Below are 12584 nucleotides of genomic sequence, written 5' to 3' on the forward strand. Positions count from 1 at the left end.
CTCTGAACTGTCAGGCAATTGTCCATTATCAAAGACATGGTCCCACACTAGACACACTAGCGGCCTATTCCAACATGGCAAGTCCTAAAAGTCCTATTTTCTTACCCCTGGTCTACACTAGGAGTTGAGGTCGAATTTAGCAGCATTAAATCGATTTAACTCTGCACCCATCCACACGACGAAGCCCTTTTTTTTTACTTAAAGGGCTCTTAAAATCAATTTCTTTACTCCACCCCGACAAGGGGATTAGTGCTGAAATCGGCCTTGCTGGGTTGAATTTGGGGTACTGTGGACACAATTAGATGGTATTGGCCTCCGGGAGCTATTCCAGAGTGCTCCATTGTGACTGCTCTGGACAGCACTCTCAACTCAGATGCAATGGCCAGGTAGACAGGAAAAGCGAACTTTTGAATTTTATTTCCTGTTTGGCCAGCGTGGCAAGCTGCAGGTGAGTGCAGAGCTCATCAGCAGAGGTGACCATGATGGAGTCCCAGAATCGCAAAAGAGCTCCAGCATGGACCGAACAAGAGGTACGGGATCTGATCGCTGTATGGGGAGAGGAATCCATGCTATCAGAACTCCATTCCAGTTTTTGAAATGCCAAAACATTTGTGAAAATCTCCGAAGGCATGAAGGACAGAAGTCATAACAGGGACCCAAAGCAATGCCACGTGAAACTTAAGGAGCTGAGGCAAGCCTACCAGAAAACCAGAGAGGCGAACGGCCGCTCCGGGTCAGAGCCCCAAGCATGCCGCATCTTTGATGAGCTGCATGCTGTTTTAGGGGGGTTCAGCCACCACTACCCCAACCCTGTACTTTGACTCTTTCAATGGAGAGGGAGGCAACACGGAAGCAGGTTTGGGGAATGAGGAAGATGATGATGATGAGGTTGTAGATAGCTCACAGCAAGCAAGCGGAGAACCGGTTTTCCTGACAGCCAGGAACTGTTTCTCACCCTGGACTTGGAACCAGTACCCCCAGAACCCACCCAAGGCTGCCTCCCAGACCCGCCAGGTGGAGAAGGGACCTCTGGTGAGTGTATCTTTTTAAATAGTATACATGGTTTAAAACAAGCGTGTTTAATGATTAATTTGCCCTGGCATTCGCAGCCAGTACAGCTACTGGAAAAGTCTGTTAACGTGTCTGGGGATGGAGCAGAAATCCTCCAGGGACATCTCCATAAAGCTCTCCTGGATGTACTCCCAAAGCCTTTGCAAAAGGTTTCTGGGGAGGGCAGCCTTATTCCGTCCATGGTAGGACACTTTACCACACCAGGCCAGTAGCAGGTAGTCGGGAATCATTGCAGAACAAAGCATTGCAGCGTATGTTTGCTGGCATTCAAACAACATCCATTCTTTATCTCTCTGTGTTATCCTCAGGAGAGTGATATCATTCATGGTCACCTAGTTGAAATAGGGTGCTTTTCTTAAGGGGACATTCAGAAGTGCCCATTCCTGCTGGGCTGTTTGCCTGTGGCTGAACAGAAATGTTCCCTGCTGTTAGCCATGGGGAGAGGGAAGAGGTTAGCCACGTGGTGGGGGAGAGGCAAAATGCAACCTTGTAATGAAAGCACATGTGCTATGTATGTAATGTTAACAGCAAGGTTTACTGTGAAAGAGTGTACCCATTGTTCTATAAAATGTGTCTTTTTAAATATCACTGTCCCTTTTTTTTCTCCACCAGCTGCATGTGTTTCAAGGATCACAGGATCTTCTCCTTCCCAGAGGCTAGCGAAGATTAGAACGTGAAAGAAACACACTCGCGATGAAATGTTCTCTGAGCTCATGCTGTCCTCCCACACTGACAGAGCACAGACGAATGCGTGGAGGCAGACAATGTCAAAGTTCAGGAAAGCACAAAATGACCGGGAGGAGAGCTGCCGGGCTGAAGAGAGTAAGTGGTGGGCTGAAGAGAGGGCTGAAGCTGATAGGTGGCGGCAGCGTGATGAGAGGAGGCAGGATTCAATGCTGAGGCTGTTGGAGGATCAAACTAATATGCTGCACCATATTGTTGAGCTGCAGGAAAGGCAGCTGGAGCACGGACCGCCACTTCAGCCCCTGTGTAACCATCCGCCCTCCTCCCCAATTCCATAGCCTCCTCACCCAGATGCCCAAGAACGCAGTGGGGGGGCCTCCGGCCACTCAGCCACTCCACCCCAAAGGATTGCCCAAACAACAGAAGGCTGGCATTCAATAAGTTTTAAAGTTTTAAACTTTTAAAGTGCTGTGTGGCCTTGTCCTTCCCTCCTCCACCACCCCTCCTGGTGCTTCCCGCCTCCACCACCTTTCCCGGTGCTTCCTTCCTCCACCGTCCCTCCTGGGCTATCTTGGCAGTTATCTCCCTATTTGTGTATAAAGAAATAAATAAAGAATAAAGAAATAAATAAATAAAGAATGCATGAATGTGAAGCAACAATGACTTTATTGCCTCTGCAAGCGGTGATCGAAGGGGGAGGGAAGGGTGGTTAGCTTACAGGGAAGTAGCGTGAACCAAGGGGGGTGGGATTCATCAAGGAGAAACAAACAGAACTTTCACACCGTAGCCTGGCCAGTCATGAAACTGGTTTTCAAAGCTTCTCTGATGCGCACCGCGCCCTCCTGTGCTCTTCTAACCGCCCTGGTGTCTGGCTGCACGTAACCAGCGGCCAGGCGATTTGCCTCCTCCTCTCACCCTGCCATAAACATCTCCCCCTTACTCTCACAGATATTGTGGCACGCACAGCAAGCAGTAATAACAATGGGAATATTGGTTTTGCTGAGGTCTAACTGAGTCAGTAAACTGCACCAGCGTGCTTTTAAACATCCAAATGCACATTCTACACCATTCTGCACTTGCTCAGCCTGTAGTTGACCAGCTACTGACTACTGTTCAGGCTGCCTGTGTATGGCTTCATGAGCCATGGCATTAAGGGGTAGGCTGGGTCCTCAAGGATAACTATGGGCATTTCAACATCCCCAACGGTTATTTTCTGGTCTGGGAAGAAAGTCCCTTCCTGCAGCTTTTGAAACAGACCAGAGTTCCTGAAGATGCAAGCGTCATGTACCTTTCCCGGCCATCCCACGTTGATGTTGGTGAAGTGTCTCTTGTGATCCACCAGTGCTTGCAGTACTATTGAAAAGTACCCCTTGCGGTTTATGTACTCGCCGGCTTGGTGCTCCGGTGCCATGATAGGGATATGGGTTTCATCTATGGCCCCACCACAGTTAGGGAATCCCATTGCAGCAAAGCCATCCACTATGACCTGCACATTTCCCAGGGTCACTACCCTTGATATCGGCAGATCTTTGATTGTGTTGGCTACTTGCATCACAGCAGCCCCCACAGTAGATGTGCCGACTCCAAATTGATTCCCAACTGTCCAGTAGCTGTCTGGCATTGCAAGCTTCCACAGGACTATTGCCACTCGCTTCTCAACTGTGAGGGCTGCTCTCATCTTGGTATTCTTGCGCCTCAGGGCAGGGGAAAGCAAGTCATAAAGTTCCATGAAAGTGCCCTTACGCATGGGAAAGTTTCGCAGCCACTGGGAATCATCCCAGACCTGCAACACTATGCGGTCCCACCAGTTTGTGCTTGTTTCCTGGGTGCAGAATCAGCGTTCCATGGCCTGAATCTGCCCCATTAGCACCATGATGCCCACATTACCAGGGCCCGTGCTTTGAGAGAAGTCTGTGTCCATGTCCTCATCACTCTTGTCACCGCGCTGACGTCGCCTACTTGCCCAGTTTCGCTTTGCCAGGTTCTGGTGCTGCATATACTGCTGGATAATGCGCGTAGTGTTTAATGTGCTCGTAATTGCCAAAGTGATCTGAGCGGGCTCCATGCTTGCCGTGGTATGGCGTCTGCACAGAAAAAAGGTGCGGAACGATTGTCTGCCGTTGCTCTGATGGAGGGAGGGGCGACTGATGACATGGCTTACAGGGAATTAAAATCAAAGGGGGTGGCTTTACATCAAGGAGACACAAAAATAACTGTCATACAGAATGGCCCCCTCAAGGATTGAGCTCAAAACCCTGGGTTTAGCAGACCAATGCTCAACCCACTGAGCTATCCCTCACCCCAGTATTTCAGGCAGGACTGAATCTCCATTAAACTTTTCAAGGTGCCCGTGACAGACCTCACTGAAACAATTATCAGCCGTTGATTTCACAGAGGGAGGGAGGAAGGGAAGGGGGGAGCAAATGAATACAAAAACAATCTGGTCTATTTCTTGTTTTGATCCACTCCATCTATTTTTTACATCTTTGGCTGGCAGCAGACGGTGCAATAGGACTGCTAGCCATCCTCATCTCCTGTCTGCTCGGCAGAAGATGGTGCAATAGGACTACTAGCCATCCTCATCTCCTGGCTGCTTGCCAGAAGATGGTGCAATAGGACTGTTGGCAGGACTAAAGAGAATGACCTGGTCGAGTCACTCCTATTTCAGTCCCTGTGCCCATATCTGCCCAGGCACTCCTGACAGACCTTACCGAGGTGGCCAGGAGCACCTCGGACATGATGACAATGGTTTTCAGGCCTATTGCACTGTCTGCTGCCACAAGGCAATGAGCTGCTGCTGTGTAGCAACGCAGTACCGCATCTGCCAGCACCCAGGAGACATAGGGTGACACTGAGCTGAGCGGGCTCCATGCTTGCCATGGTATGGCGTCTGCACAGGTAACTCAGGAAAAAAAGGCGCGAAACGATTGTCTGCCGTTGCTTTCACAGAGGGCGGGAGGAGGACATGTACCCAGAACCACCCGCGACAATGTTTTTGCCCCATTAGGCATTGGGATCTCAACCCAGAATTCCAATGGGTGGCGGAGACTGTGGGAACTGTGGGATAGCTACCCACAGTGCAACATTCCGGAAGTCGACACTAGCCTCAGTACTGTGGAAGCACTCCACCAAGTTAATGCACTTAATACATTTAAAGCATTTTGTGTGGGGATACACACAATTGACTATATAAAAACGATTTCTAAAAAACGACTTCTATAAATTTGACCTAATTTCGTAATGTAGACATACCCTTAGGGAAATATTTAAAAAATAATAATAATAAAGTTAGTTAGTAGACTCTGTTGAAACTAGCAAGCTATAATAGCAGAAACCAGAAGTAGCTAGTGACGCTGACCAAAGAGATGAAGACCTAAGCTATGATCCCATGTGGGGAGGCACTAGTTTATCTTTGAAGGACTTTGGAAAGCTGCCCTGGGGTTAAGCTTTAGTTCTGGGGAGAGTTCCTCTGGAGAATATTATAATGTTTAAAAAATATTTATTTTTCATTATCATCCTGCTACATAAACTTCTGATGGAATAGGCTTTTTTCCAACAGCCCCTGGGGAGATTTTATATATATATATATATATATATATATATATATAGTACATAGCCCTGTCTGAACTGTGTATTTTACATGTGTCCAAGTGTGAGGAGAATTGGGGATTTAAGTGAGCTATCTGTTATACAATATTATTCAGCAATGCACTAAAAATAAAACACATGGAAAAAATATAAAAGCTCCTTGTATTAGGTATTTCTGTCACTTCCTTCAGCACTGCATCTGGTGCCAGACTGCCCACTTTTAGAGTTAAATAACTGCTATTGCTAAACTGTGCAAGCCAATGAAAAGAAGTTCTTTTAAAACAGCTCTTTTCACAAATTTACTATTTTCTTACATGATTTCAACATGGTAGTTTCATTGTTAATTTTATTAGCAATTAAAACCAAACTGCACATTTAAAAACTCTTTTAATGGAGCAAAAAACTGGCAAGAGCCTTCTTCGCATGCTGTGTGCATTATGAACATTCTGGTGGAAACAGTAATGATGGCTTTAACAAATATGTTGAGCAGATTTCTTAATTGTTCAAAATTACTTAAGCCTGAGTGAACAGTTCATATTAAATCTCAGCTGAAGTGATTAAAGCTGATTTATCAACTCTTCTGAAGCCAGTTATTTTCATAAAAATCAGCTGGGTCTCATTTCTGCTGCTGCCTTGTTTTGGCTTTGCACCCATTCAAATGTCACTATCCACATATATGAGAGTAGAGTTTAAAAAAGCTTGAAACAGCACAAGACAGTTAAAGAGACTGATCCTGCAGCCCTCAGTCTTGATTAGTAGATACAGTGAACTCACCGGAACTTCTCACGGAACTACAACTCAACATGAATTAGGGTTGCAAGACAGGGGCCAGACTCTCAGCTGGGGTAAAACAGTTCTGTGGATTTATGCCACTCTACATCAGCTAATGGTAACAAATTGGGCATCTAGCAAGGCAGGAAGCTCAAGCCTGGACTCTTGCTTGCAGGGCTGGTGGAGACTGGACATTTTCTAGAGGCACTTTGTCCTCATGTGCAGAAGTAATGAGGAAGGTGAGCAGCATATGACTATGCACTGGCTAATCTAAGAGTGATCAGGACGAATTCTATCCAACTCTTTCACGTGGAGGAAAGTTGTTGGAGAATGAACATGCTTTTTTTATTAAGGGACACTGCCAGGGTTTTTTTCTCTCTCCCTCACAGGTTTCACCTCTAGATATTATGTCTCTGAGATGGGCCTTGTCATGAAAGAAAAACCACAGGAGGTAGCTGGATAGCACTGGTGTAGGAGTAAGTTGATCTGAAAATGGAGGAGGAGAAGGTAGCCAAAAAGGTAACATAATTTACCAATTTATTCTGCTCACATTCACCAAATTAATTTCAACTTGATGCTTTACCCTACAAATCCCTTCTTGCTCTCATTCTAATCATCAAAAGTGTGATTAAAAAAAAACTCATAAAAAGCATTTACGCAGGACACAGAACAGAGTTTCCCTACTGGCGCTACCGTGTGAAAGGGAGAAGCTAAAGAGGCAGGAATAGAAACATTTCAGCATTCCCAGGGGAATCCTGTTGCCATGGCTCATCCAGATGAAAAACAGAGGGCCAGCTCTTCAGCTGTACTAAATAAGCATATCTCCCTTGACTTCAAGTCATAACTATTTTAATTGTTATTTATTGAGTGCTATAAGTTTGCATGGTGCTGCACAAACATAGAATAATAAAATGAACATGTTGCCTCTAAGAACTTCCCTGTAAGAGCTGACCAAGACATTGTTCACGCCTTCCATTGAAGTGTTACAGCCCTATTTAAAGTTCTGGTTTTTTATTCCTCACTAAATCTGGAGGACCAGGTAGTGGCCACACTGATCCATGCATGTGTCATCCCCATGCTGGATTGCTGCAACTCATGGTATCTGAAGCTGAATGTGAAGACAATGCACTAGCTCCAACTGGTACAGCCTTCTTCTCTCTGGCTTAAGCTGATGTGAGCATCACCTGTTGTGCTCAGATCCCTCCACTGGCTCCTCGTCAGCGTTGGATGCCAGTATAATGCCTTGATCTTAATTTTCAAAGCAACTAATGGATCAATTCCCCACTACATCAAAGACCAAATTTCAATCTATGAACCATTGTGACAGTTGCACTCCTCTGGAACATACAGATCACAAAGCTCACAATGAAGCACCTGAGAGCTGGGGACAAAGCATCCTTGGTCAAGGACTGTGGAACCATTTCACATAGGAGATAAGGTGAATTCAGTCTGTCCATCTTTAGGAAATGTTGCAAAACCTTCCTCTTTGAGAAAGCTTTTCCTCCATAAGTGATACTCACAATGCAACATCTCTTCTATTCCCAAACCACTACCAGCTGCCCCCTCCTCAAAAAACAAACAAAGAGCAGAGTTTTGACCCCAAGCAGGAAACAGACTCCATAGAGTCCACTAGGGACTTTGCTCTTGCTATTGATTTAGGTGGAAGGTGCTCAGATACTATGGTGGTGGGTGGCAGTATAAAATCCCAAAATGACTGAGTTGGACAGACAGAACAATTTTAGAAACAAGACACTGGGGTGGGGGCAATATGCCCGTAGTCCATTTAAAAATGTACATAACTATTTTAATCTGTTTATCTGATGGATTATTAGTGGAAAGTTTTGCAGAAGAAGTGGACAGATAGAGGGGATATGAATGAAAGAAGAAGGGGGGGGTCAATTACAAATGGAAGGGATAACAAAGAGTGGGGAGGAAAACAGGAATGAAAAAGCTAAATGAATGTGTCTAGAACTTAGTTTTCTTGCTGGCACAAGCATCTAAAAAAGTTAGCAGTCAGCACTCCTTCTGGGCCACAAATCTCCCTGGTGGTGGTTGCTTCTGGGAGTGGTATCTCTTCCTCTTAAATCTTGAGCAAGCTATTCTGTTTGGCTGCATGAATAAAAAAATGAAGTAAATGCATTTTCTCTTGAAATGACATACCAACTGTATTTAATTCAAGACACAGAGTGGCTTGCTTGCTTGCTTTTCTTGCAGATGAAATAAATCAGGGAGAGTAGGGCTAATAAGAATAATAGAGTACTTTAAGCCTTTACTGGAATTAGCCTGAGATGGGAAAGAATGATCGATATAATGCCAGAAAGTTTGAATTTTGAATTCTAAATGAGTTAGTTGCTGAGTATTAGTAGCCCAATTTAGGAGAAGAGTGTATCAGATATATATGCTGTCAATATGATTATCAAAACTAGACCATATGAAGATAAGTAGTATTGATAGCATCATAATCATGTCTCCTTTATAGAAGTGGATATCCATTTTTCATTATTTCCTTATTTGGGCTGATCCCTGGTATAAGTAAAAGTAGTAGTTCTAGGGCTCTTCTAATCTGCATTGGGTGACGAGACAGCAAATGTGAAAAATCGGGACGGGGTGGGGGGGGTAATAGGAGCCTATATAAGAAAAAGACCCCAAAATCAGGACTGTCCCTTTAAAATCGGGACATCTCATCACCCTAAATCTGCACCAACTGCCAATGATCCCAAAGGCCATTACAGCAGCCACAGATAGCTGGGTGAGGAAAGTTCTGAACATGCTTTTAGTGCCAGCCAAAGGAATGGCAATAGGTGCTGGTCTAGGAACTACTATGCTGTCTCTTTGTCACCAGAGGGTTCCCTTACAGCAAGGTGGTTCAGTCATGCCAGGTTGGCTTTTTCGTGCTGAGATGTGGTGTAAAAGGGTCAGACAGAGAAGAGAACCTGGTCCTTTGTACGAGATCTCTACATAACAATACAGTCCAACTGAATCTGGCAACATTTATTTTTGTTGAATGATCTAAGTTTTAGGAGCTAAGGAAACATTCAGATATTTCTAAATTGTTAATGACTAAGTGTAATTTTAGAAGGGGAGAAACTATCTGACCGAAACCTTTGTATCTTAAAGATGTCATGGGTGAAAAGGTAGCCACTGAAACCGAAAGAAGTTTACTAGATAGCAAAAGCAGACAGTCAAGTAAATAAAGCTGTAAAATAAATACTGTGCAACATGTTTATGAATTTATCTTACACAATATATACATTTTAAATGAAATAATTAGCTATAATCTTGTTTGTCAAATCCAATTTACATTAACAAACATCACACAGTATAAGTACTGATGCCATATGTCCAGAAATGTTAACAATCAGAGAAATGCAACATAAAAATTGAAGCCTTTAATTAATCAACTTCTGACTTTCTCAGGTAATTACGATTTCTGAATAATTTTTCATTGTTTTTATGAGTATAAATCAACCAGAACACACTGAAAGTAGGTATTGGTTGGAAGCATCAGACTTGTTTATACATATGGTACTTGCATGTGACTCATGGAAGTGATGGATTGAAGGAGACAGGGAGCTATAACATGGATGGAAAAGCATTTATAGAATCCATTTGAAGGTTTTGGGAAATCCAGTGAAGAGTTTCTGTGGCTGTCACAGATGTGGAGTGTTCATTTGCAAAGACTACTCTGGTTGCATACATATAGAGGGCTACTTAACCTGTGTATTCACTCAAAATAACCGCAGTGTATAGTTTAAAATTGTCATCCATGTGAGCAACATGTAAATCCCAAACTGAATATTTTTGTCCCCTTTCCTTCCTCTCACTATCATGACCATCCTCTCATACACATTGCAATTTCTGGCAGAGTGCTACATTATAGAAATATATTAAAAATACTTTATAGTGCCTTCAATGTGAAGTTTACAAAATGCTTTAGAAATGCTACATATGCATAATCATAACAGCCCTGTGAAGGAGATAAGTACCATTGTGTTATCCATAATAACTGAGGCACCAAGATTTTAAGTGTAATACCCAAGGTTACCCAGAGTGGCAAAGCATGAAAAACCAGCCAGGATCCCCAGCTTTCAGCCACTCAGCTCTAATCACTAGGTTCGTCTGTTATCTAGCAAAAGCAATACTGATAAAAAACAGCTGCAAAGCCATATACAGTAGCTACTGGATGTTTTGGCCTGTCATAAAAACAGAGAAGTGGAAGACTAGCAATGAAAGGGCAATGGAAGTGCAGTGGTGAGGTTTCCTTGACTCCAGACATCCTCCCCCCTTGCCTCCCTTTTGCTGAGACTGCTGAAAGGAATCTTCCTTTCATTGTTTCTTGCCGTCACTCTGTCTTTCTTTCGCCTGTCTGACAGGACGCTTTACTCTAGCCACAAACTTTTTGATTGGAGAACTGAACTTGTTAAGGCAGGTTTTTGAAGTAACATCTGCTTAACTGTGGCCAGCTCGGCTGGAATGGCTTGCACATGCATAATGGCACTCCAGTTATTTTAAAAATATTGACTTCAGCACAACTACATCAATTTGCATCAGCAGAAAATTTGCCCTCCTCTCTTCCCCCCGGTGTAACCTACTATATATTCCACTGTACATATATTAGATACAGTATACACACACACAGAGAAATAAATAAAGAGTAAAAAAGCAATATAATCTGAAGGGAGTGTCCTAAAAAACCATTACACATTACAATTTATTAAAAATAGAACAATAAAATCCTAATAAGGAAAAAAAAGTCAAATTTCTCCTAGAATTTATTTTATTTATTTACATACACACACACACACAAACACATCATGACTTTGGTTCTGCTCCTAATAGGGTCCATTGAAAACCCCTAATTTAAATGGGAGCAGGATTCAGCTCTAAAGCAAAGGGCCATATTAAATCCAGTTGCCCCGAGGCTGCTCAAGTTGAAGGAAGTCATGTAAGAAACACCTCACCCTGTGTCCCTGCATTCTAGCCACACCTTGGAGAGCAGGAATGCTCCCCACTAGCACCCTGGCAGTGGAAGTACTTTAATAGCCGGGTGGGGAGTTGTTAGGTGAAGGTGGAGACATGTCCTCTATTCTTTCCTGGCCAGCTGAGCTGGTTGGAGACGCAAAGGAATGCAGTAATGTGTATTTACCCTGCCTTCAAGGAGCGCTGAGAGGTATCTTTCTTCCACAGGAAGATTAAGCCTTGGTCTACACTACAGAGTTAGGTCAACATAAGGCAATTTACATTGACCTAGTTATGTCAGTGTACCACTACAGCCTTGCTCCTGCCCGTGTAAGTGCCCTACTACACCAATATAATAACAACACCTCCACAAGAGGCATAGGGCTTATGTTGGTTTAGTTAGAGCGACACAGTGTCTGTGTAAACACTGCGGGTTACTTACATCGGCTATTGGCTATCCTTGGTGTCAGCTGCCCCTCCTCCCCCGACTCCTGGCTCCCCATTGGGCTGCTGCATACTACCTAGGCTCCCCCCTCCCAACTTCGAGCCAGGCTGCCCCCTAGGCTCCTGTTTCTCCACTCCCAACCAGGCAAATGCCCCGGCTTCCCACTCAGAGACGAACTGCCTTCAGGGTCCCGACTCTCCACTCCCAGTTGGGCTACTGCTCCTTGTGCCTGGTTTCTGGCTCCCAGCTCCCAGCCTGGCTGCCCTCCAGGCTCCCAGCTCCCCATACGCAGCTGGGCTGCCCCACAGGCTCCTCGCTCCCAGCAGGGAGCCTCCTGGGCTTTGGGCACAGAGTTCCCTGTTGAGAGCCTGGGCAGCAGCCATGCTCCCAGCAGGGAGCGTGGAGCTGGGAACCTGGGTGGCTGCTGTACTCCCCACAGGGAGCCGGGAACCCAGAGGGGCAGCCAGGCTCCTGGTGGGGAGCGGGGAGCTGAAAGCGGGGGTGGGAGCCACGCTCCTGGTGGAGAGCTGCATGGAACTGACAGCCCGGGCTCTCAGAACCCCATACTGCCCTGCTACAGAAGGTGGAAGCAGCAGTCCTAGTGAGGATGTGCGCCAAAGACAGAAGAAGGATAGTGTGGAAATGAACCAATGCGGTGGCTGTAAATTGACCTAAGTTTTTAGTGTAGACCTTACTCCCAAATGTCACCCAGGAGTGCTGGAATTCTTCAGTGCACTCAACACAGACTAGTGACTATGGGATATGACTAAGCCTAAAGAAAGCATCAGTGCTAAAATGTGGGCCAAATCACACACTTCCTTATTAATTCAGAATTCCCATTAACTTCAGTGATAGTTTTAAATGAATAAAACCCAGTAAAGATCACAGGATTGGTCCCTGTTTTATTTGTTTCCCACAAATTGAATAAAATCATAGAATCATAGAATATCAGGGTTGGAAGGGACCCCAGAAGTCATCTAGTCCAACCCCCTGCTCAAAGCAGGACCAAGTCCCAGTTAAATCATCCCAGCTAGGGCTTTGTCAAGCCTGACCTTAAAAACCTCTA

General features: G+C 44.7%; 1 protein-coding gene and 1 long non-coding RNA gene across 5 annotated transcripts in view; one reads left to right on the forward strand and one right to left on the reverse strand.

Moving 5' to 3' along the window:
* The window catches only part of LOC122458070, a 35244-nt gene extending 33526 nt beyond the window's left edge, over positions 1-1718 (forward strand). Inside the window, exon 3 of the long non-coding RNA XR_006277900.1 lies at positions 1684-1718. This is a non-coding gene — a long non-coding RNA (uncharacterized LOC122458070). The remainder of the gene's footprint in view (positions 1-1683) is intronic.
* The window catches only part of NCKAP5 (NCK associated protein 5), a 644081-nt gene that overhangs the window by 399465 nt on the left and 232032 nt on the right, over positions 1-12584 (reverse strand). The gene's annotated exons all lie outside the window — the stretch shown is intronic.

Source organism: Dermochelys coriacea, chromosome 11 (genome assembly GCF_009764565.3).
Source record: "Dermochelys coriacea isolate rDerCor1 chromosome 11, rDerCor1.pri.v4, whole genome shotgun sequence".
Classification (NCBI taxonomy): Eukaryota; Metazoa; Chordata; order Testudines; family Dermochelyidae; genus Dermochelys; species Dermochelys coriacea.